At 51.3% G+C, this 22,852-nt stretch overlaps 11 non-coding genes across 11 annotated transcripts; all 11 read left to right on the top strand.

The window, feature by feature from the left end:
* Nucleotides 1-1,726: 1,726 nt before the first annotated feature.
* LOC132811633 (U2 spliceosomal RNA) lies at nt 1,727-1,918 on the top strand. The gene has a single exon (XR_009643331.1). It is a non-coding gene; the product is annotated as a U2 spliceosomal RNA (small nuclear RNA).
* Nucleotides 1,919-3,716: 1,798 nt separating this feature from the next.
* LOC132811632 (U2 spliceosomal RNA) lies at nt 3,717-3,908 on the top strand. The gene has a single exon (XR_009643330.1). It is a non-coding gene; the product is annotated as a U2 spliceosomal RNA (small nuclear RNA).
* Nucleotides 3,909-5,706: 1,798 nt separating this feature from the next.
* LOC132811631 (U2 spliceosomal RNA) lies at nt 5,707-5,898 on the top strand. The gene has a single exon (XR_009643329.1). It is a non-coding gene; the product is annotated as a U2 spliceosomal RNA (small nuclear RNA).
* A 1,797-nt stretch (nt 5,899-7,695) lies between these two features.
* On the top strand, nt 7,696-7,887 carry LOC132811630 (U2 spliceosomal RNA). The gene has a single exon (XR_009643328.1). It is a non-coding gene; the product is annotated as a U2 spliceosomal RNA (small nuclear RNA).
* Nucleotides 7,888-9,684: 1,797 nt separating this feature from the next.
* LOC132811627 (U2 spliceosomal RNA) lies at nt 9,685-9,876 on the top strand. The gene has a single exon (XR_009643326.1). It is a non-coding gene; the product is annotated as a U2 spliceosomal RNA (small nuclear RNA).
* Nucleotides 9,877-11,675: 1,799 nt separating this feature from the next.
* On the top strand, nt 11,676-11,867 carry LOC132811626 (U2 spliceosomal RNA). Its single transcript, XR_009643325.1, has one exon. It is a non-coding gene; the product is annotated as a U2 spliceosomal RNA (small nuclear RNA).
* Nucleotides 11,868-13,666: 1,799 nt separating this feature from the next.
* LOC132811625 (U2 spliceosomal RNA) lies at nt 13,667-13,858 on the top strand. The gene has a single exon (XR_009643324.1). It is a non-coding gene; the product is annotated as a U2 spliceosomal RNA (small nuclear RNA).
* A 1,796-nt stretch (nt 13,859-15,654) lies between these two features.
* Nucleotides 15,655-15,846, top strand: LOC132811624 (U2 spliceosomal RNA). The gene has a single exon (XR_009643323.1). It is a non-coding gene; the product is annotated as a U2 spliceosomal RNA (small nuclear RNA).
* Nucleotides 15,847-17,636: 1,790 nt separating this feature from the next.
* LOC132811623 (U2 spliceosomal RNA) lies at nt 17,637-17,828 on the top strand. The gene has a single exon (XR_009643322.1). It is a non-coding gene; the product is annotated as a U2 spliceosomal RNA (small nuclear RNA).
* Nucleotides 17,829-19,623: 1,795 nt separating this feature from the next.
* Nucleotides 19,624-19,815, top strand: LOC132811622 (U2 spliceosomal RNA). Its single transcript, XR_009643321.1, has one exon. It is a non-coding gene; the product is annotated as a U2 spliceosomal RNA (small nuclear RNA).
* Nucleotides 19,816-21,605: 1,790 nt separating this feature from the next.
* On the top strand, nt 21,606-21,797 carry LOC132811621 (U2 spliceosomal RNA). The gene has a single exon (XR_009643320.1). It is a non-coding gene; the product is annotated as a U2 spliceosomal RNA (small nuclear RNA).
* The last annotated feature ends 1,055 nt before the right edge of the window (nt 21,798-22,852 follow it).

Below are 22,852 nucleotides of genomic sequence, written 5' to 3'. Positions count from 1 at the left end.
AGTCAGTGATTGTTGCATCTATTGTCTTTTCAGTTGCAGGAAACTATCGTCTTTTGTTACGGGTTTTCTGTCTTATGAACCTGCTCTGCAGTTACCTGATGAAGGTGCAGCACGCTGAAAGCCAGGACAGGGGTAACCCCAACGTGCTACAGGGAACATTCTGGAACCAGGGGCCTGCCAGGAAGGTAACTTGCCAATTTGAATGAATGGATTTGCCCTTGTCTGCCGTTTTGGGCTTCTGCGGTCGTTCTTGGAACGTATCCCACCGATGGTACGGCGGTGGCGGGGGGTGGGGTGACTGCTGTAATTTCAAAGAACCCCGTTGGGCTGAAACCTGGTGTTGTGGGATTTTTAACACAGTCAAATCAGGTTGTGGGATCCCATGACTCAGCCAATGTCAAATGGCTATCAGATCAGCCCCCACAGCCCCTTCCCAACCCCCCCGCCTCCCCCCCACCCCCGAGGCAACAAATTTATCCTAATATTTTCTTGAACAAGGAAGAAATGTCTTTAGTCTGTTTCCTGAATAGAGTGAAACCCCCATCTCTGTTTGTTTCTTCGCAAACTACTGTACGGAAGCGACCTGCTTTAGTAGCTACGTCTGTACGTAAAGATTATTCACGCAGACGATCGCCCAAGGCTGGAACTGGCTTCAGCTCCCTGGTGCCACCAGGCAGCCGTACTAACCACTGATCCACTGTGCCACCCGTACGATTTGGAACGATTTGTCATCATTTGCGGTGCAAGTAGCGAAACAGTTGTCAGTTTGTCAACTGGGTCGGATTATAATGTTGTCAGCGATCTGCAGCAATGTGAACGGAGATGTCGAATCGAGCTGCTGGTGGTGATGAGGCGCGCTTGCAGCGTGACATGTTTACACGGGGAGATCAGCTCCCTCCCCATTCTCCACAGAGAGTCGGATACAAGTAGAGAGGATATTGAAAGTGGACGATAAAGAAAGGGTGCACGGACGTAATTCGCTTTTCGCAACTTTTCGGATTGATGCGGAATGCCGAGGAGCGAATCCTGTACGTGAGGGAAACGATGATTGGCATTTATGGGCAAGCTACACCAACACAAGGGGAGGCAATGAATAGGATCTTTCCGTCAAGGCCAACATTTCTCGCCCATGCCGAGATCAGCCTGGTGGTGAGCTGCTCTCTCGAACCGCTGCAGTCCAAGTGCTGTCGGTAGCCCCGCGATGCTGTTTGGGCGGGGATTCCCGATTTTGACCCGGTAACACCGGAGGAACAAGGACATATTTGCAATTCAGGACAGCGAGTGCCTCGGCGGGGGGGAGAACTTGCGAATGGTGGTGTTCCCGTGGATCTGCTGCCGTCATCCTTCGAGGCTGCGTTGGCCATGGGTTTGCAAGGTGCTGCCTGAGGAATTCTGGTGAATCTTGTAGATGCCGGGGGAATGAATGACCCTGCCGCCGCCGCTGTCCCCGATCACCGGGAGAAACCTCTCTGCAGTCGACCTGACGTGCGGTGGCTCCGGCCCGTGCCATCTGATTGGTCGTCAGCGCGACCTACGCGGCTACGTAACAGATGGACAGAAAAGCACGGGGAAAGCACAGCGACTGCTGCAGAGTGATCTTCCGGTCTGGTTGGATATCTTGGAAGGAAGGTAGACGGTAAGGGAATAAAGGAACTTTGAATATCATCAAACTGATGGAAAGGATAGTCGGCAAATATGACCTCCACCGTTGGAGTATTAATGTGCTATCGCTTCTCGGCCTTTTGGCTTGGAATATGTGTAGTTTCTGTTCTTATCAGTTTAATCGCTGATATCTCCCGAAGGTGGGAGTGTTTGTATTAAATGGATTTTTGGAGCAGGGAGATGGCTTAAGGGCTTGCTCTGTCCTCTCCATGTATCAGCCTGGTATTGCAGTGTTTCCAGGAATGGTGCACCCAACGCTTACCCAAGTTCAAAAGCAGGTGAATGCAATGTGAATCTCTTGCCTTTGCTAGTTTGCCGTGTTGATGGCAGTCAGTGATTGTTGCATCTATTGTCTTTTCAGTTGCAGGAAACTATCGTCTTTTGTTACGGGTTTTCTGTCTTATGAACCTGCTCTGCAGTTACCTGATGAAGGTGCAGCACGCTGAAAGCCAGGACAGGGGTAACCCCAACGTGCTACAGGGAACATTCTGGAACCAGGGGCCTGCCAGGAAGGTAACTTGCCAATTTGAATGAATGGATTTGCCCTTGTCTGCCGTTTTGGGCTTCTGCGGTCGTTCTTGGAACGTATCCCACCGATGGTACGGCGGTGGCGGGGGGTGGGGTGACTGCTGTAATTTCAAAGAACCCCGTTGGGCTGAAACCTGGTGTTGTGGGATTTTTAACACAGTCAAATCAGGTTGTGGGATCCCATGACTCAGCCAATGTCAAATGGCTATCAGATCAGCCCCCACAGCCCCTTCCCAACCCCCCCGCCTCCCCCCCACCCCCGAGGCAACAAATTTATCCTAATATTTTCTTGAACAAGGAAGAAATGTCTTTAGTCTGTTTCCTGAATAGAGTGAAACCCCCATCTCTGTTTGTTTCTTCGCAAACTACTGTACGGAAGCGACCTGCTTTAGTAGCTACGTCTGTACGTAAAGATTATTCACGCAGACGATCGCCCAAGGCTGGAACTGGCTTCAGCTCCCTGGTGCCACCAGGCAGCCGTACTAACCACTGATCCACTGTGCCACCCGTACGATTTGGAACGATTTGTCATCATTTGCGGTGCAAGTAGCGAAACAGTTGTCAGTTTGTCAACTGGGTCGGATTATAATGTTGTCAGCGATCTGCAGCAATGTGAACGGAGATGTCGAATCGAGCTGCTGGTGGTGATGAGGCGCGCTTGCAGCGTGACATGTTTACACGGGGAGATCAGCTCCCTCCCCATTCTCCACAGAGAGTCGGATACAAGTAGAGAGGATATTGAAAGTGGACGATAAAGAAAGGGTGCACGGACGTAATTCGCTTTTCGCAACTTTTCGGATTGATGCGGAATGCCGAGGAGCGAATCCTGTACGTGAGGGAAACGATGATTGGCATTTATGGGCAAGCTACACCAACACAAGGGGAGGCAATGAATAGGATCTTTCCGTCAAGGCCAACATTTCTCGCCCATGCCGAGATCAGCCTGGTGGTGAGCTGCTCTCTCGAACCGCTGCAGTCCAAGTGCTGTCGGTAGCCCCGCGATGCTGTTTGGGCGGGGATTCCCGATTTTGACCCGGTAACACCGGAGGAACAAGGACATATTTGCAATTCAGGACAGCGAGTGCCTCGGCGGGGGGGAGAACTTGCGAATGGTGGTGTTCCCGTGGATCTGCTGCCGTCATCCTTCGAGGCTGCGTTGGCCATGGGTTTGCAAGGTGCTGCCTGAGGAATTCTGGTGAATCTTGTAGATGCCGGGGGAATGAATGACCCTGCCGCCGCCGCTGTCCCCGATCACCGGGAGAAACCTCTCTGCAGTCGACCTGACGTGCGGTGGCTCCGGCCCGTGCCATCTGATTGGTCGTCAGCGCGACCTACGCGGCTACGTAACAGATGGACAGAAAAGCACGGGGAAAGCACAGCGACTGCTGCAGAGTGATCTTCCGGTCTGGTTGGATATCTTGGAAGGAAGGTAGACGGTAAGGGAATAAAGGAACTTTGAATATCATCAAACTGATGGAAAGGATAGTCGGCAAATATGACCTCCACCGTTGGAGTATTAATGTGCTATCGCTTCTCGGCCTTTTGGCTTGGAATATGTGTAGTTTCTGTTCTTATCAGTTTAATCGCTGATATCTCCCGAAGGTGGGAGTGTTTGTATTAAATGGATTTTTGGAGCAGGGAGATGGCTTAAGGGCTTGCTCTGTCCTCTCCATGTATCAGCCTGGTATTGCAGTGTTTCCAGGAATGGTGCACCCAACGCTTACCCAAGTTCAAAAGCAGGTGAATGCAATGTGAATCTCTTGCCTTTGCTAGTTTGCCGTGTTGATGGCAGTCAGTGATTGTTGCATCTATTGTCTTTTCAGTTGCAGGAAACTATCGTCTTTTGTTACGGGTTTTCTGTCTTATGAACCTGCTCTGCAGTTACCTGATGAAGGTGCAGCACGCTGAAAGCCAGGACAGGGGTAACCCCAACGTGCTACAGGGAACATTCTGGAACCAGGGGCCTGCCAGGAAGGTAACTTGCCAATTTGAATGAATGGATTTGCCCTTGTCTGCCGTTTTGGGCTTCTGCGGTCGTTCTTGGAACGTATCCCACCGATGGTACGGCGGTGGCGGGGGGTGGGGTGACTGCTGTAATTTCAAAGAACCCCGTTGGGCTGAAACCTGGTGTTGTGGGATTTTTAACACAGTCAAATCAGGTTGTGGGATCCCATGACTCAGCCAATGTCAAATGGCTATCAGATCAGCCCCCACAGCCCCTTCCCAACCCCCCCGCCTCCCCCCCCACCCCCGAGGCAACAAATTTATCCTAATATTTTCTTGAACAAGGAAGAAATGTCTTTAGTCTGTTTCCTGAATAGAGTGAAACCCCCATCTCTGTTTGTTTCTTCGCAAACTACTGTACGGAAGCGACCTGCTTTAGTAGCTACGTCTGTACGTAAAGATTATTCACGCAGACGATCGCCCAAGGCTGGAACTGGCTTCAGCTCCCTGGTGCCACCAGGCAGCCGTACTAACCACTGATCCACTGTGCCACCCGTACGATTTGGAACGATTTGTCATCATTTGCGGTGCAAGTAGCGAAACAGTTGTCAGTTTGTCAACTGGGTCGGATTATAATGTTGTCAGCGATCTGCAGCAATGTGAACGGAGATGTCGAATCGAGCTGCTGGTGGTGATGAGGCGCGCTTGCAGCGTGACATGTTTACACGGGGAGATCAGCTCCCTCCCCATTCTCCACAGAGAGTCGGATACAAGTAGAGAGGATATTGAAAGTGGACGATAAAGAAAGGGTGCACGGACGTAATTCGCTTTTCGCAACTTTTCGGATTGATGCGGAATGCCGAGGAGCGAATCCTGTACGTGAGGGAAACGATGATTGGCATTTATGGGCAAGCTACACCAACACAAGGGGAGGCAATGAATAGGATCTTTCCGTCAAGGCCAACATTTCTCGCCCATGCCGAGATCAGCCTGGTGGTGAGCTGCTCTCTCGAACCGCTGCAGTCCAAGTGCTGTCGGTAGCCCCGCGATGCTGTTTGGGCGGGGATTCCCGATTTTGACCCGGTAACACCGGAGGAACAAGGACATATTTGCAATTCAGGACAGCGAGTGCCTCGGCGGGGGGAGAACTTGCGAATGGTGGTGTTCCCGTGGATCTGCTGCCGTCATCCTTCGAGGCTGCGTTGGCCATGGGTTTGCAAGGTGCTGCCTGAGGAATTCTGGTGAATCTTGTAGATGCCGGGGGAATGAATGACCCTGCCGCCGCCGCTGTCCCCGATCACCGGGAGAAACCTCTCTGCAGTCGACCTGACGTGCGGTGGCTCCGGCCCGTGCCATCTGATTGGTCGTCAGCGCGACCTACGCGGCTACGTAACAGATGGACAGAAAAGCACGGGGAAAGCACAGCGACTGCTGCAGAGTGATCTTCCGGTCTGGTTGGATATCTTGGAAGGAAGGTAGACGGTAAGGGAATAAAGGAACTTTGAATATCATCAAACTGATGGAAAGGATAGTCGGCAAATATGACCTCCACCGTTGGAGTATTAATGTGCTATCGCTTCTCGGCCTTTTGGCTTGGAATATGTGTAGTTTCTGTTCTTATCAGTTTAATCGCTGATATCTCCCGAAGGTGGGAGTGTTTGTATTAAATGGATTTTTGGAGCAGGGAGATGGCTTAAGGGCTTGCTCTGTCCTCTCCATGTATCAGCCTGGTATTGCAGTGTTTCCAGGAATGGTGCACCCAACGCTTACCCAAGTTCAAAAGCAGGTGAATGCAATGTGAATCTCTTGCCTTTGCTAGTTTGCCGTGTTGATGGCAGTCAGTGATTGTTGCATCTATTGTCTTTTCAGTTGCAGGAAACTATCGTCTTTTGTTACGGGTTTTCTGTCTTATGAACCTGCTCTGCAGTTACCTGATGAAGGTGCAGCACGCTGAAAGCCAGGACAGGGGTAACCCCAACGTGCTACAGGGAACATTCTGGAACCAGGGGCCTGCCAGGAAGGTAACTTGCCAATTTGAATGAATGGATTTGCCCTTGTCTGCCGTTTTGGGCTTCTGCGGTCGTTCTTGGAACGTATCCCACCGATGGTACGGCGGTGGCGGGGGGTGGGGTGACTGCTGTAATTTCAAAGAACCCCGTTGGGCTGAAACCTGGTGTTGTGGGATTTTTAACACAGTCAAATCAGGTTGTGGGATCCCATGACTCAGCCAATGTCAAATGGCTATCAGATCAGCCCCCACAGCCCCTTCCCAACCCCCCCGCCTCCCCCCACCCCCGAGGCAACAAATTTATCCTAATATTTTCTTGAACAAGGAAGAAATGTCTTTAGTCTGTTTCCTGAATAGAGTGAAACCCCCATCTCTGTTTGTTTCTTCGCAAACTACTGTACGGAAGCGACCTGCTTTAGTAGCTACGTCTGTACGTAAAGATTATTCACGCAGACGATCGCCCAAGGCTGGAACTGGCTTCAGCTCCCTGGTGCCACCAGGCAGCCGTACTAACCACTGATCCACTGTGCCACCCGTACGATTTGGAACGATTTGTCATCATTTGCGGTGCAAGTAGCGAAACAGTTGTCAGTTTGTCAACTGGGTCGGATTATAATGTTGTCAGCGATCTGCAGCAATGTGAACGGAGATGTCGAATCGAGCTGCTGGTGGTGATGAGGCGCGCTTGCAGCGTGACATGTTTACACGGGGAGATCAGCTCCCTCCCCATTCTCCACAGAGAGTCGGATACAAGTAGAGAGGATATTGAAAGTGGACGATAAAGAAAGGGTGCACGGACGTAATTCGCTTTTCGCAACTTTTCGGATTGATGCGGAATGCCGAGGAGCGAATCCTGTACGTGAGGGAAACGATGATTGGCATTTATGGGCAAGCTACACCAACACAAGGGGAGGCAATGAATAGGATCTTTCCGTCAAGGCCAACATTTCTCGCCCATGCCGAGATCAGCCTGGTGGTGAGCTGCTCTCTCGAACCGCTGCAGTCCAAGTGCTGTCGGTAGCCCCGCGATGCTGTTTGGGCGGGGATTCCCGATTTTGACCCGGTAACACCGGAGGAACAAGGACATATTTGCAATTCAGGACAGCGAGTGCCTCGGCGGGGGGGAGAACTTGCGAATGGTGGTGTTCCCGTGGATCTGCTGCCGTCATCCTTCGAGGCTGCGTTGGCCATGGGTTTGCAAGGTGCTGCCTGAGGAATTCTGGTGAATCTTGTAGATGCCGGGGGAATGAATGACCCTGCCGCCGCCGCTGTCCCCGATCACCGGGAGAAACCTCTCTGCAGTCGACCTGACGTGCGGTGGCTCCGGCCCGTGCCATCTGATTGGTCGTCAGCGCGACCTACGCGGCTACGTAACAGATGGACAGAAAAGCACGGGGAAAGCACAGCGACTGCTGCAGAGTGATCTTCCGGTCTGGTTGGATATCTTGGAAGGAAGGTAGACGGTAAGGGAATAAAGGAACTTTGAATATCATCAAACTGATGGAAAGGATAGTCGGCAAATATGACCTCCACCGTTGGAGTATTAATGTGCTATCGCTTCTCGGCCTTTTGGCTTGGAATATGTGTAGTTTCTGTTCTTATCAGTTTAATCGCTGATATCTCCCGAAGGTGGGAGTGTTTGTATTAAATGGATTTTTGGAGCAGGGAGATGGCTTAAGGGCTTGCTCTGTCCTCTCCATGTATCAGCCTGGTATTGCAGTGTTTCCAGGAATGGTGCACCCAACGCTTACCCAAGTTCAAAAGCAGGTGAATGCAATGTGAATCTCTTGCCTTTGCTAGTTTGCCGTGTTGATGGCAGTCAGTGATTGTTGCATCTATTGTCTTTTCAGTTGCAGGAAACTATCGTCTTTTGTTACGGGTTTTCTGTCTTATGAACCTGCTCTGCAGTTACCTGATGAAGGTGCAGCACGCTGAAAGCCAGGACAGGGGTAACCCCAACGTGCTACAGGGAACATTCTGGAACCAGGGGCCTGCCAGGAAGGTAACTTGCCAATTTGAATGAATGGATTTGCCCTTGTCTGCCGTTTTGGGCTTCTGCGGTCGTTCTTGGAACGTATCCCACCGATGGTACGGCGGTGGCGGGGGGTGGGGTGACTGCTGTAATTTCAAAGAACCCCGTTGGGCTGAAACCTGGTGTTGTGGGATTTTTAACACAGTCAAATCAGGTTGTGGGATCCCATGACTCAGCCAATGTCAAATGGCTATCAGATCAGCCCCCACAGCCCCTTCCCAACCCCCCGCCTCCCCCCCCACCCCCGAGGCAACAAATTTATCCTAATATTTTCTTGAACAAGGAAGAAATGTCTTTAGTCTGTTTCCTGAATAGAGTGAAACCCCCATCTCTGTTTGTTTCTTCGCAAACTACTGTACGGAAGCGACCTGCTTTAGTAGCTACGTCTGTACGTAAAGATTATTCACGCAGACGATCGCCCAAGGCTGGAACTGGCTTCAGCTCCCTGGTGCCACCAGGCAGCCGTACTAACCACTGATCCACTGTGCCACCCGTACGATTTGGAACGATTTGTCATCATTTGCGGTGCAAGTAGCGAAACAGTTGTCAGTTTGTCAACTGGGTCGGATTATAATGTTGTCAGCGATCTGCAGCAATGTGAACGGAGATGTCGAATCGAGCTGCTGGTGGTGATGAGGCGCGCTTGCAGCGTGACATGTTTACACGGGGAGATCAGCTCCCTCCCCATTCTCCACAGAGAGTCGGATACAAGTAGAGAGGATATTGAAAGTGGACGATAAAGAAAGGGTGCACGGACGTAATTCGCTTTTCGCAACTTTTCGGATTGATGCGGAATGCCGAGGAGCGAATCCTGTACGTGAGGGAAACGATGATTGGCATTTATGGGCAAGCTACACCAACACAAGGGGAGGCAATGAATAGGATCTTTCCGTCAAGGCCAACATTTCTCGCCCATGCCGAGATCAGCCTGGTGGTGAGCTGCTCTCTCGAACCGCTGCAGTCCAAGTGCTGTCGGTAGCCCCGCGATGCTGTTTGGGCGGGGATTCCCGATTTTGACCCGGTAACACCGGAGGAACAAGGACATATTTGCAATTCAGGACAGCGAGTGCCTCGGGGGGGGGAGAACTTGCGAATGGTGGTGTTCCCGTGGATCTGCTGCCGTCATCCTTCGAGGCTGCGTTGGCCATGGGTTTGCAAGGTGCTGCCTGAGGAATTCTGGTGAATCTTGTAGATGCCGGGGGAATGAATGACCCTGCCGCCGCCGCTGTCCCCGATCACCGGGAGAAACCTCTCTGCAGTCGACCTGACGTGCGGTGGCTCCGGCCCGTGCCATCTGATTGGTCGTCAGCGCGACCTACGCGGCTACGTAACAGATGGACAGAAAAGCACGGGGAAAGCACAGCGACTGCTGCAGAGTGATCTTCCGGTCTGGTTGGATATCTTGGAAGGAAGGTAGACGGTAAGGGAATAAAGGAACTTTGAATATCATCAAACTGATGGAAAGGATAGTCGGCAAATATGACCTCCACCGTTGGAGTATTAATGTGCTATCGCTTCTCGGCCTTTTGGCTTGGAATATGTGTAGTTTCTGTTCTTATCAGTTTAATCGCTGATATCTCCCGAAGGTGGGAGTGTTTGTATTAAATGGATTTTTGGAGCAGGGAGATGGCTTAAGGGCTTGCTCTGTCCTCTCCATGTATCAGCCTGGTATTGCAGTGTTTCCAGGAATGGTGCACCCAACGCTTACCCAAGTTCAAAAGCAGGTGAATGCAATGTGAATCTCTTGCCTTTGCTAGTTTGCCGTGTTGATGGCAGTCAGTGATTGTTGCATCTATTGTCTTTTCAGTTGCAGGAAACTATCGTCTTTTGTTACGGGTTTTCTGTCTTATGAACCTGCTCTGCAGTTACCTGATGAAGGTGCAGCACGCTGAAAGCCAGGACAGGGGTAACCCCAACGTGCTACAGGGAACATTCTGGAACCAGGGGCCTGCCAGGAAGGTAACTTGCCAATTTGAATGAATGGATTTGCCCTTGTCTGCCGTTTTGGGCTTCTGCGGTCGTTCTTGGAACGTATCCCACCGATGGTACGGCGGTGGCGGGGGGTGGGGTGACTGCTGTAATTTCAAAGAACCCCGTTGGGCTGAAACCTGGTGTTGTGGGATTTTTAACACAGTCAAATCAGGTTGTGGGATCCCATGACTCAGCCAATGTCAAATGGCTATCAGATCAGCCCCCACAGCCCCTTCCCAACCCCCCCGCCTCCCCCCCCACCCCCGAGGCAACAAATTTATCCTAATATTTTCTTGAACAAGGAAGAAATGTCTTTAGTCTGTTTCCTGAATAGAGTGAAACCCCCATCTCTGTTTGTTTCTTCGCAAACTACTGTACGGAAGCGACCTGCTTTAGTAGCTACGTCTGTACGTAAAGATTATTCACGCAGACGATCGCCCAAGGCTGGAACTGGCTTCAGCTCCCTGGTGCCACCAGGCAGCCGTACTAACCACTGATCCACTGTGCCACCCGTACGATTTGGAACGATTTGTCATCATTTGCGGTGCAAGTAGCGAAACAGTTGTCAGTTTGTCAACTGGGTCGGATTATAATGTTGTCAGCGATCTGCAGCAATGTGAACGGAGATGTCGAATCGAGCTGCTGGTGGTGATGAGGCGCGCTTGCAGCGTGACATGTTTACACGGGGAGATCAGCTCCCTCCCCATTCTCCACAGAGAGTCGGATACAAGTAGAGAGGATATTGAAAGTGGACGATAAAGAAAGGGTGCACGGACGTAATTCGCTTTTCGCAACTTTTCGGATTGATGCGGAATGCCGAGGAGCGAATCCTGTACGTGAGGGAAACGATGATTGGCATTTATGGGCAAGCTACACCAACACAAGGGGAGGCAATGAATAGGATCTTTCCGTCAAGGCCAACATTTCTCGCCCATGCCGAGATCAGCCTGGTGGTGAGCTGCTCTCTCGAACCGCTGCAGTCCAAGTGCTGTCGGTAGCCCCGCGATGCTGTTTGGGCGGGGATTCCCGATTTTGACCCGGTAACACCGGAGGAACAAGGACATATTTGCAATTCAGGACAGCGAGTGCCTCGGGGGGGGGGAGAACTTGCGAATGGTGGTGTTCCCGTGGATCTGCTGCCGTCATCCTTCGAGGCTGCGTTGGCCATGGGTTTGCAAGGTGCTGCCTGAGGAATTCTGGTGAATCTTGTAGATGCCGGGGGAATGAATGACCCTGCCGCCGCCGCTGTCCCCGATCACCGGGAGAAACCTCTCTGCAGTCGACCTGACGTGCGGTGGCTCCGGCCCGTGCCATCTGATTGGTCGTCAGCGCGACCTACGCGGCTACGTAACAGATGGACAGAAAAGCACGGGGAAAGCACAGCGACTGCTGCAGAGTGATCTTCCGGTCTGGTTGGATATCTTGGAAGGAAGGTAGACGGTAAGGGAATAAAGGAACTTTGAATATCATCAAACTGATGGAAAGGATAGTCGGCAAATATGACCTCCACCGTTGGAGTATTAATGTGCTATCGCTTCTCGGCCTTTTGGCTTGGAATATGTGTAGTTTCTGTTCTTATCAGTTTAATCGCTGATATCTCCCGAAGGTGGGAGTGTTTGTATTAAATGGATTTTTGGAGCAGGGAGATGGCTTAAGGGCTTGCTCTGTCCTCTCCATGTATCAGCCTGGTATTGCAGTGTTTCCAGGAATGGTGCACCCAACGCTTACCCAAGTTCAAAAGCAGGTGAATGCAATGTGAATCTCTTGCCTTTGCTAGTTTGCCGTGTTGATGGCAGTCAGTGATTGTTGCATCTATTGTCTTTTCAGTTGCAGGAAACTATCGTCTTTTGTTACGGGTTTTCTGTCTTATGAACCTGCTCTGCAGTTACCTGATGAAGGTGCAGCACGCTGAAAGCCAGGACAGGGGTAACCCCAACGTGCTACAGGGAACATTCTGGAACCAGGGGCCTGCCAGGAAGGTAACTTGCCAATTTGAATGAATGGATTTGCCCTTGTCTGCCGTTTTGGGCTTCTGCGGTCGTTCTTGGAACGTATCCCACCGATGGTACGGCGGTGGCGGGGGGTGGGGTGACTGCTGTAATTTCAAAGAACCCCGTTGGGCTGAAACCTGGTGTTGTGGGATTTTTAACACAGTCAAATCAGGTTGTGGGATCCCATGACTCAGCCAATGTCAAATGGCTATCAGATCAGCCCCCACAGCCCCTTCCCAACCCCCCCGCCTCCCCCCCCACCCCGAGGCAACAAATTTATCCTAATATTTTCTTGAACAAGAAAGAAATGTCTTTAGTCTGTTTCCTGAATAGAGTGAAACCCCCATCTCTGTTTGTTTCTTCGCAAACTACTGTACGGAAGCGACCTGCTTTAGTAGCTACGTCTGTACGTAAAGATTATTCACGCAGACGATCGCCCAAGGCTGGAACTGGCTTCAGCTCCCTGGTGCCACCAGGCAGCCGTACTAACCACTGATCCACTGTGCCACCCGTACGATTTGGAACGATTTGTCATCATTTGCGGTGCAAGTAGCGAAACAGTTGTCAGTTTGTCAACTGGGTCGGATTATAATGTTGTCAGCGATCTGCAGCAATGTGAACGGAGATGTCGAATCGAGCTGCTGGTGGTGATGAGGCGCGCTTGCAGCGTGACATGTTTACACGGGGAGATCAGCTCCCTCCCCATTCTCCACAGAGAGTCGGATACAAGTAGAGAGGATATTGAAAGTGGACGATAAAGAAAGGGTGCACGGACGTAATTCGCTTTTCGCAACTTTTCGGATTGATGCGGAATGCCGAGGAGCGAATCCTGTACGTGAGGGAAACGATGATTGGCATTTATGGGCAAGCTACACCAACACAAGGGGAGGCAATGAATAGGATCTTTCCGTCAAGGCCAACATTTCTCGCCCATGCCGAGATCAGCCTGGTGGTGAGCTGCTCTCTCGAACCGCTGCAGTCCAAGTGCTGTCGGTAGCCCCGCGATGCTGTTTGGGCGGGGATTCCCGATTTTGACCCGGTAACACCGGAGGAACAAGGACATATTTGCAATTCAGGACAGCGAGTGCCTCGGCGGGGGGGAGAACTTGCGAATGGTGGTGTTCCCGTGGATCTGCTGCCGTCATCCTTCGAGGCTGCGTTGGCCATGGGTTTGCAAGGTGCTGCCTGAGGAATTCTGGTGAATCTTGTATGATGCCGGGGGAATGAATGACCCTGCCGCCGCCGCTGTCCCCGATCACCGGGAGAAACCTCTCTGCAGTCGACCTGACGTGCGGTGGCTCCGGCCCGTGCCATCTGATTGGTCGTCAGCGCGACCTACGCGGCTACGTAACAGATGGACAGAAAAGCACGGGGAAAGCACAGCGACTGCTGCAGAGTGATCTTCCGGTCTGGTTGGATATCTTGGAAGGAAGGTAGACGGTAAGGGAATAAAGGAACTTTGAATATCATCAAACTGATGGAAAGGATAGTCGGCAAATATGACCTCCACCGTTGGAGTATTAATGTGCTATCGCTTCTCGGCCTTTTGGCTTGGAATATGTGTAGTTTCTGTTCTTATCAGTTTAATCGCTGATATCTCCCGAAGGTGGGAGTGTTTGTATTAAATGGATTTTTGGAGCAGGGAGATGGCTTAAGGGCTTGCTCTGTCCTCTCCATGTATCAGCCTGGTATTGCAGTGTTTCCAGGAATGGTGCACCCAACGCTTACCCAAGTTCAAAAGCAGGTGAATGCAATGTGAATCTCTTGCCTTTGCTAGTTTGCCGTGTTGATGGCAGTCAGTGATTGTTGCATCTATTGTCTTTTCAGTTGCAGGAAACTATCGTCTTTTGTTACGGGTTTTCTGTCTTATGAACCTGCTCTGCAGTTACCTGATGAAGGTGCAGCACGCTGAAAGCCAGGACAGGGGTAACCCCAACGTGCTACAGGGAACATTCTGGAACCAGGGGCCTGCCAGGAAGGTAACTTGCCAATTTGAATGAATGGATTTGCCCTTGTCTGCCGTTTTGGGCTTCTGCGGTCGTTCTTGGAACGTATCCCACCGATGGTACGGCGGTGGCGGGGGGTGGGGTGACTGCTGTAATTTCAAAGAACCCCGTTGGGCTGAAACCTGGTGTTGTGGGATTTTTAACACAGTCAAATCAGGTTGTGGGATCCCATGACTCAGCCAATGTCAAATGGCTATCAGATCAGCCCCCACAGCCCCTTCCCAACCCCCCCCCCCCCCCCACCCCCGAGGCAACAAATTTATCCTAATATTTTCTTGAACAAGGAAGAAATGTCTTTAGTCTGTTTCCTGAATAGAGTGAAACCCCCATCTCTGTTTGTTTCTTCGCAAACTACTGTACGGAAGCGACCTGCTTTAGTAGCTACGTCTGTACGTAAAGATTATTCACGCAGACGATCGCCCAAGGCTGGAACTGGCTTCAGCTCCCTGGTGCCACCAGGCAGCCGTACTAACCACTGATCCACTGTGCCACCCGTACGATTTGGAACGATTTGTCATCATTTGCGGTGCAAGTAGCGAAACAGTTGTCAGTTTGTCAACTGGGTCGGATTATAATGTTGTCAGCGATCTGCAGCAATGTGAACGGAGATGTCGAATCGAGCTGCTGGTGGTGATGAGGCGCGCTTGCAGCGTGACATGTTTACACGGGGAGATCAGCTCCCTCCCCATTCTCCACAGAGAGTCGGATACAAGTAGAGAGGATATTGAAAGTGGACGATAAAGAAAGGGTGCACGGACGTAATTCGCTTTTCGCAACTTTTCGGATTGATGCGGAATGCCGAGGAGCGAATCCTGTACGTGAGGGAAACGATGATTGGCATTTATGGGCAAGCTACACCAACACAAGGGGAGGCAATGAATAGGATCTTTCCGTCAAGGCCAACATTTCTCGCCCATGCCGAGATCAGCCTGGTGGTGAGCTGCTCTCTCGAACCGCTGCAGTCCAAGTGCTGTCGGTAGCCCCGCGATGCTGTTTGGGCGGGGATTCCCGATTTTGACCCGGTAACACCGGAGGAACAAGGACATATTTGCAATTCAGGACAGCGAGTGCCTCGGCGGGGGGGAGAACTTGCGAATGGTGGTGTTCCCGTGGATCTGCTGCCGTCATCCTTCGAGGCTGCGTTGGCCATGGGTTTGCAAGGTGCTGCCTGAGGAATTCTGGTGAATCTTGTAGATGCCGGGGGAATGAATGACCCTGCCGCCGCCGCTGTCCCCGATCACCGGGAGAAACCTCTCTGCAGTCGACCTGACGTGCGGTGGCTCCGGCCCGTGCCATCTGATTGGTCGTCAGCGCGACCTACGCGGCTACGTAACAGATGGACAGAAAAGCACGGGGAAAGCACAGCGACTGCTGCAGAGTGATCTTCCGGTCTGGTTGGATATCTTGGAAGGAAGGTAGACGGTAAGGGAATAAAGGAACTTTGAATATCATCAAACTGATGGAAAGGATAGTCGGCAAATATGACCTCCACCGTTGGAGTATTAATGTGCTATCGCTTCTCGGCCTTTTGGCTTGGAATATGTGTAGTTTCTGTTCTTATCAGTTTAATCGCTGATATCTCCCGAAGGTGGGAGTGTTTGTATTAAATGGATTTTTGGAGCAGGGAGATGGCTTAAGGGCTTGCTCTGTCCTCTCCATGTATCAGCCTGGTATTGCAGTGTTTCCAGGAATGGTGCACCCAACGCTTACCCAAGTTCAAAAGCAGGTGAATGCAATGTGAATCTCTTGCCTTTGCTAGTTTGCCGTGTTGATGGCAGTCAGTGATTGTTGCATCTATTGTCTTTTCAGTTGCAGGAAACTATCGTCTTTTGTTACGGGTTTTCTGTCTTATGAACCTGCTCTGCAGTTACCTGATGAAGGTGCAGCACGCTGAAAGCCAGGACAGGGGTAACCCCAACGTGCTACAGGGAACATTCTGGAACCAGGGGCCTGCCAGGAAGGTAACTTGCCAATTTGAATGAATGGATTTGCCCTTGTCTGCCGTTTTGGGCTTCTGCGGTCGTTCTTGGAACGTATCCCACCGATGGTACGGCGGTGGCGGGGGGTGGGGTGACTGCTGTAATTTCAAAGAACCCCGTTGGGCTGAAACCTGGTGTTGTGGGATTTTTAACACAGTCAAATCAGGTTGTGGGATCCCATGACTCAGCCAATGTCAAATGGCTATCAGATCAGCCCCCACAGCCCCTTCCCAACCCCCCCGCCTCCCCCCCAACCCCGAGGCAACAAATTTATCCTAATATTTTCTTGAACAAGAAAGAAATGTCTTTGGTCTGTTTCCTGAATAGAGTGAAACCCCCATCTCTGTTTGTTTCTTCGCAAACTACTGTACGGAAGCGACCTGCTTTAGTAGCTACGTCTGTACGTAAAGATTATTCACGCAGACGATCGCCCAAGGCTGGAACTGGCTTCAGCTCCCTGGTGCCACCAGGCAGCCGTACTAACCACTGATCCACTGTGCCACCCGTACGATTTGGAACGATTTGTCATCATTTGCGGTGCAAGTAGCGAAACAGTTGTCAGTTTGTCAACTGGGTCGGATTATAATGTTGTCAGCGATCTGCAGCAATGTGAACGGAGATGTCGAATCGAGCTGCTGGTGGTGATGAGGCGCGCTTGCAGCGTGACATGTTTACACGGGGAGATCAGCTCCCTCCCCATTCTCCACAGAGAGTCGGATACAAGTAGAGAGGATATTGAAAGTGGACGATAAAGAAAGGGTGCACGGACGTAATTCGCTTTTCGCAACTTTTCGGATTGATGCGGAATGCCGAGGAGCGAATCCTGTACGTGAGGGAAACGATGATTGGCATTTATGGGCAAGCTACACCAACACAAGGGGAGGCAATGAATAGGATCTTTCCGTCAAGGCCAACATTTCTCGCCCATGCCGAGATCAGCCTGGTGGTGAGCTGCTCTCTCGAACCGCTGCAGTCCAAGTGCTGTCGGTAGCCCCGCGATGCTGTTTGGGCGGGGATTCCCGATTTTGACCCGGTAACACCGGAGGAACAAGGACATATTTGCAATTCAGGACAGCGAGTGCCTCGGCGGGGGGGAGAACTTGCGAATGGTGGTGTTCCCGTGGATCTGCTGCCGTCATCCTTCGAGGCTGCGTTGGCCATGGGTTTGCAAGGTGCTGCCTGAGGAATTCTGGTGAATCTTGTAGATGCCGGGGGAATGAATGACCCTGCCGCCGCCGCTGTCCCCGATCACCGGGAGAAACCTCTCTGCAGTCGACCTGACGTGCGGTGGCTCCGGCCCGTGCCATCTGATTGGTCGTCAGCGCGACCTACGCGGCTACGTAACAGAAAAGCACGGGGAAAGCACAGCGACTGCTGCAGAGTGATCTTCCGGTCTGGTTGGATATCTTGGAAGGAAGGTAGACGGTAAGGGAATAAAGGAACTTTGAATATCATCAAACTGATGGAAAGGATAGTCGGCAAATATGACCTCCACCGTTGGAGTATTAATGTGCTATCGCTTCTCGGCCTTTTGGCTTGGAATATGTGTAGTTTCTGTTCTTATCAGTTTAATCGCTGATATCTCCCGAAGGTGGGAGTGTTTGTATTAAATGGATTTTTGGAGCAGGGAGATGGCTTAAGGGCTTGCTCTGTCCTCTCCATGTATCAGCCTGGTATTGCAGTGTTTCCAGGAATGGTGCACCCAACGCTTACCCAAGTTCAAAAGCAGGTGAATGCAATGTGAATCTCTTGCCTTTGCTAGTTTGCCGTGTTGATGGCAGTCAGTGATTGTTGCATCTATTGTCTTTTCAGTTGCAGGAAACTATCGTCTTTTGTTACGGGTTTTCTGTCTTATGAACCTGCTCTGCAGTTACCTGATGAAGGTGCAGCACGCTGAAAGCCAGGACAGGGGTAACCCCAACGTGCTACAGGGAACATTCTGGAACCAGGGGCCTGCCAGGAAGGTAACTTGCCAATTTGAATGAATGGATTTGCCCTTGTCTGCCGTTTTGGGCTTCTGCGGTCGTTCTTGGAACGTATCCCACCGATGGTACGGCGGTGGCGGGGGGTGGGGTGACTGCTGTAATTTCAAAGAACCCCGTTGGGCTGAAACCTGGTGTTGTGGGATTTTTAACACAGTCAAATCAGGTTGTGGGATCCCATGACTCAGCCAATGTCAAATGGCTATCAGATCAGCCCCCACAGCCCCTTCCCAACCCCCCGCCCCCCCCACCCCCGAGGCAACAAATTTATCCTAATATTTTCTTGAACAAGGAAGAAATGTCTTTAGTCTGTTTCCTGAATAGAGTGAAACCCCCATCTCTGTTTGTTTCTTCGCAAACTACTGTACGGAAGCGACCTGCTTTAGTAGCTACGTCTGTACGTAAAGATTATTCACGCAGACGATCGCCCAAGGCTGGAACTGGCTTCAGCTCCCTGGTGCCACCAGGCAGCCGTACTAACCACTGATCCACTGTGCCACCCGTACGATTTGGAACGATTTGTCATCATTTGCGGTGCAAGTAGCGAAACAGTTGTCAGTTTGTCAACTGGGTCGGATTATAATGTTGTCAGCGATCTGCAGCAATGTGAACGGAGATGTCGAATCGAGCTGCTGGTGGTGATGAGGCGCGCTTGCAGCGTGACATGTTTACACGGGGAGATCAGCTCCCTCCCCATTCTCCACAGAGAGTCGGATACAAGTAGAGAGGATATTGAAAGTGGACGATAAAGAAAGGGTGCACGGACGTAATTCGCTTTTCGCAACTTTTCGGATTGATGCGGAATGCCGAGGAGCGAATCCTGTACGTGAGGGAAACGATGATTGGCATTTATGGGCAAGCTACACCAACACAAGGGGAGGCAATGAATAGGATCTTTCCGTCAAGGCCAACATTTCTCGCCCATGCCGAGATCAGCCTGGTGGTGAGCTGCTCTCTCGAACCGCTGCAGTCCAAGTGCTGTCGGTAGCCCCGCGATGCTGTTTGGGCGGGGATTCCCGATTTTGACCCGGTAACACCGGAGGAACAAGGACATATTTGCAATTCAGGACAGCGAGTGCCTCGGCGGGGGGGAGAACTTGCGAATGGTGGTGTTCCCGTGGATCTGCTGCCGTCATCCTTCGAGGCTGCGTTGGCCATGGGTTTGCAAGGTGCTGCCTGAGGAATTCTGGTGAATCTTGTAGATGCCGGGGGAATGAATGACCCTGCCGCCGCCGCTGTCCCCGATCACCGGGAGAAACCTCTCTGCAGTCGACCTGACGTGCGGTGGCTCCGGCCCGTGCCATCTGATTGGTCGTCAGCGCGACCTACGCGGCTACGTAACAGATGGACAGAAAAGCACGGGGAAAGCACAGCGACTGCTGCAGAGTGATCTTCCGGTCTGGTTGGATATCTTGGAAGGAAGGTAGACGGTAAGGGAATAAAGGAACTTTGAATATCATCAAACTGATGGAAAGGATAGTCGGCAAATATGACCTCCACCGTTGGAGTATTAATGTGCTATCGCTTCTCGGCCTTTTGGCTTGGAATATGTGTAGTTTCTGTTCTTATCAGTTTAATCGCTGATATCTCCCGAAGGTGGGAGTGTTTGTATTAAATGGATTTTTGGAGCAGGGAGATGGCTTAAGGGCTTGCTCTGTCCTCTCCATGTATCAGCCTGGTATTGCAGTGTTTCCAGGAATGGTGCACCCAACGCTTACCCAAGTTCAAAAGCAGGTGAATGCAATGTGAATCTCTTGCCTTTGCTAGTTTGCCGTGTTGATGGCAGTCAGTGATTGTTGCATCTATTGTCTTTTCAGTTGCAGGAAACTATCGTCTTTTGTTACGGGTTTTCTGTCTTATGAACCTGCTCTGCAGTTACCTGATGAAGGTGCAGCACGCTGAAAGCCAGGACAGGGGTAACCCCAACGTGCTACAGGGAACATTCTGGAACCAGGGGCCTGCCAGGAAGGTAACTTGCCAATTTGAATGAATGGATTTGCCCTTGTCTGCCGTTTTGGGCTTCTGCGGTCGTTCTTGGAACGTATCCCACCGATGGTACGGCGGTGGCGGGGGGTGGGGTGACTGCTGTAATTTCAAAGAACCCCGTTGGGCTGAAACCTGGTGTTGTGGGATTTTTAACACAGTCAAATCAGGTTGTGGGATCCCATGACTCAGCCAATGTCAAATGGCTATCAGATCAGCCCCCACAGCCCCTTCCCAACCCCCCCGCCTCCCCCCCCACCCCGAGGCAACAAATTTATCCTAATATTTTCTTGAACAAGAAAGAAATGTCTTTGGTCTGTTTCCTGAATAGAGTGAAACCCCCATCTCTGTTTGTTTCTTCGCAAACTACTGTACGGAAGCGACCTGCTTTAGTAGCTACGTCTGTACGTAAAGATTATTCACGCAGACGATCGCCCAAGGCTGGAACTGGCTTCAGCTCCCTGGTGCCACCAGGCAGCCGTACTAACCACTGATCCACTGTGCCACCCGTACGATTTGGAACGATTTGTCATCATTTGCGGTGCAAGTAGCGAAACAGTTGTCAGTTTGTCAACTGGGTCGGATTATAATGTTGTCAGCGATCTGCAGCAATGTGAACGGAGATGTCGAATCGAGCTGCTGGTGGTGATGAGGCGCGCTTGCAGCGTGACATGTTTACACGGGGAGATCAGCTCCCTCCCCATTCTCCACAGAGAGTCGGATACAAGTAGAGAGGATATTGAAAGTGGACGATAAAGAAAGGGTGCACGGACGTAATTCGCTTTTCGCAACTTTTCGGATTGATGCGGAATGCCGAGGAGCGAATCCTGTACGTGAGGGAAACGATGATTGGCATTTATGGGCAAGCTACACCAACACAAGGGGAGGCAATGAATAGGATCTTTCCGTCAAGGCCAACATTTCTCGCCCATGCCGAGATCAGCCTGGTGGTGAGCTGCTCTCTCGAACCGCTGCAGTCCAAGTGCTGTCGGTAGCCCCGCGATGCTGTTTGGGCGGGGATTCCCGATTTTGACCCGGTAACACCGGAGGAACAAGGACATATTTGCAATTCAGGACAGCGAGTGCCTCGGCGGGGGGGAGAACTTGCGAATGGTGGTGTTCCCGTGGATCTGCTGCCGTCATCCTTCGAGGCTGCGTTGGCCATGGGTTTGCAAGGTGCTGCCTGAGGAATTCTGGTGAATCTTGTAGATGCCGGGGGAATGAATGACCCTGCCGCCGCCGCTGTCCCCGATCACCGGGAGAAACCTCTCTGCAGTCGACCTGACGTGCGGTGGCTCCGGCCCGTGCCATCTGATTGGTCGTCAGCGCGACCTACGCGGCTACGTAACAGAAAAGCACGGGGAAAGCACAGCGACTGCTGCAGAGTGATCTTCCGGTCTGGTTGGATATCTTGGAAGGAAGGTAGACGGTAAGGGAATAAAGGAACTTTGAATATCATCAAACTGATGGAAAGGATAGTCGGCAAATATGACCTCCACCGTTGGAGTATTAATGTGCTATCGCTTCTCGGCCTTTTGGCTTGGAATATGTGTAGTTTCTGTTCTTATCAGTTTAATCGCTGATATCTCCCGAAGGTGGGAGTGTTTGTATTAAATGGATTTTTGGAGCAGGGAGATGGCTTAAGGGCTTGCTCTGTCCTCTCCATGTATCAGCCTGGTATTGCAGTGTTTCCAGGAATGGTGCACCCAACGCTTACCCAAGTTCAAAAGCAGGTGAATGCAATGTGAATCTCTTGCCTTTGCTAGTTTGCCGTGTTGATGGCAGTCAGTGATTGTTGCATCTATTGTCTTTTCAGTTGCAGGAAACTATCGTCTTTTGTTACGGGTTTTCTGTCTTATGAACCTGCTCTGCAGTTACCTGATGAAGGTGCAGCACGCTGAAAGCCAGGACAGGGGTAACCCCAACGTGCTACAGGGAACATTCTGGAACCAGGGGCCTGCCAGGAAGGTAACTTGCCAATTTGAATGAATGGATTTGCCCTTGTCTGCCGTTTTGGGCTTCTGCGGTCGTTCTTGGAACGTATCCCACCGATGGTACGGCGGTGGCGGGGGGTGGGGTGACTGCTGTAATTTCAAAGAACCCCGTTGGGCTGAAACCTGGTGTTGTGGGATTTTTAACACAGTCAAATCAGGTTGTGGGATCCCATGACTCAGCCAATGTCAAATGGCTATCAGATCAGCCCCCACAGCCCCTTCCCCACCCCCCCGCCCCCCCCCCCCCGAGGCAACAAATTTATCCTAATATTTTCTTGAACAAGGAAGAAATGTCTTTAGTCTGTTTCCTGAATAGAGTGAAACCCCCATCTCTGTTTGTTTCTTCGCAAACTACTGTACGGAAGCGACCTGCTTTAGTAGCTACGTCTGTACGTAAAGATTATTCACGCAGACGATCGCCCAAGGCTGGAACTGGCTTCAGCTCCCTGGTGCCACCAGGCAGCCGTACTAACCACTGATCCACTGTGCCACCCGTACGATTTGGAACGATTTGTCATCATTTGCGGTGCAAGTAGCGAAACAGTTGTCAGTTTGTCAACTGGGTCGGATTATAATGTTGTCAGCGATCTGCAGCAATGTGAACGGAGATGTCGAATCGAGCTGCTGGTGGTGATGAGGCGCGCTTGCAGCGTGACATGTTTACACGGGGAGATCAGCTCCCTCCCCATTCTCCACAGAGAGTCGGATACAAGTAGAGAGGATATTGAAAGTGGACGATAAAGAAAGGGTGCACGGACGTAATTCGCTTTTC

The sequence above is a fragment of the Hemiscyllium ocellatum genome, unplaced genomic scaffold (assembly GCF_020745735.1).
Source record: "Hemiscyllium ocellatum isolate sHemOce1 unplaced genomic scaffold, sHemOce1.pat.X.cur. scaffold_2242_pat_ctg1, whole genome shotgun sequence".
Classification (NCBI taxonomy): domain Eukaryota; kingdom Metazoa; phylum Chordata; class Chondrichthyes; order Orectolobiformes; family Hemiscylliidae; genus Hemiscyllium; species Hemiscyllium ocellatum.
Note: the sequence above shows the minus strand (reverse complement) of the source record. Positions and strands in the feature narration are given on the sequence as shown.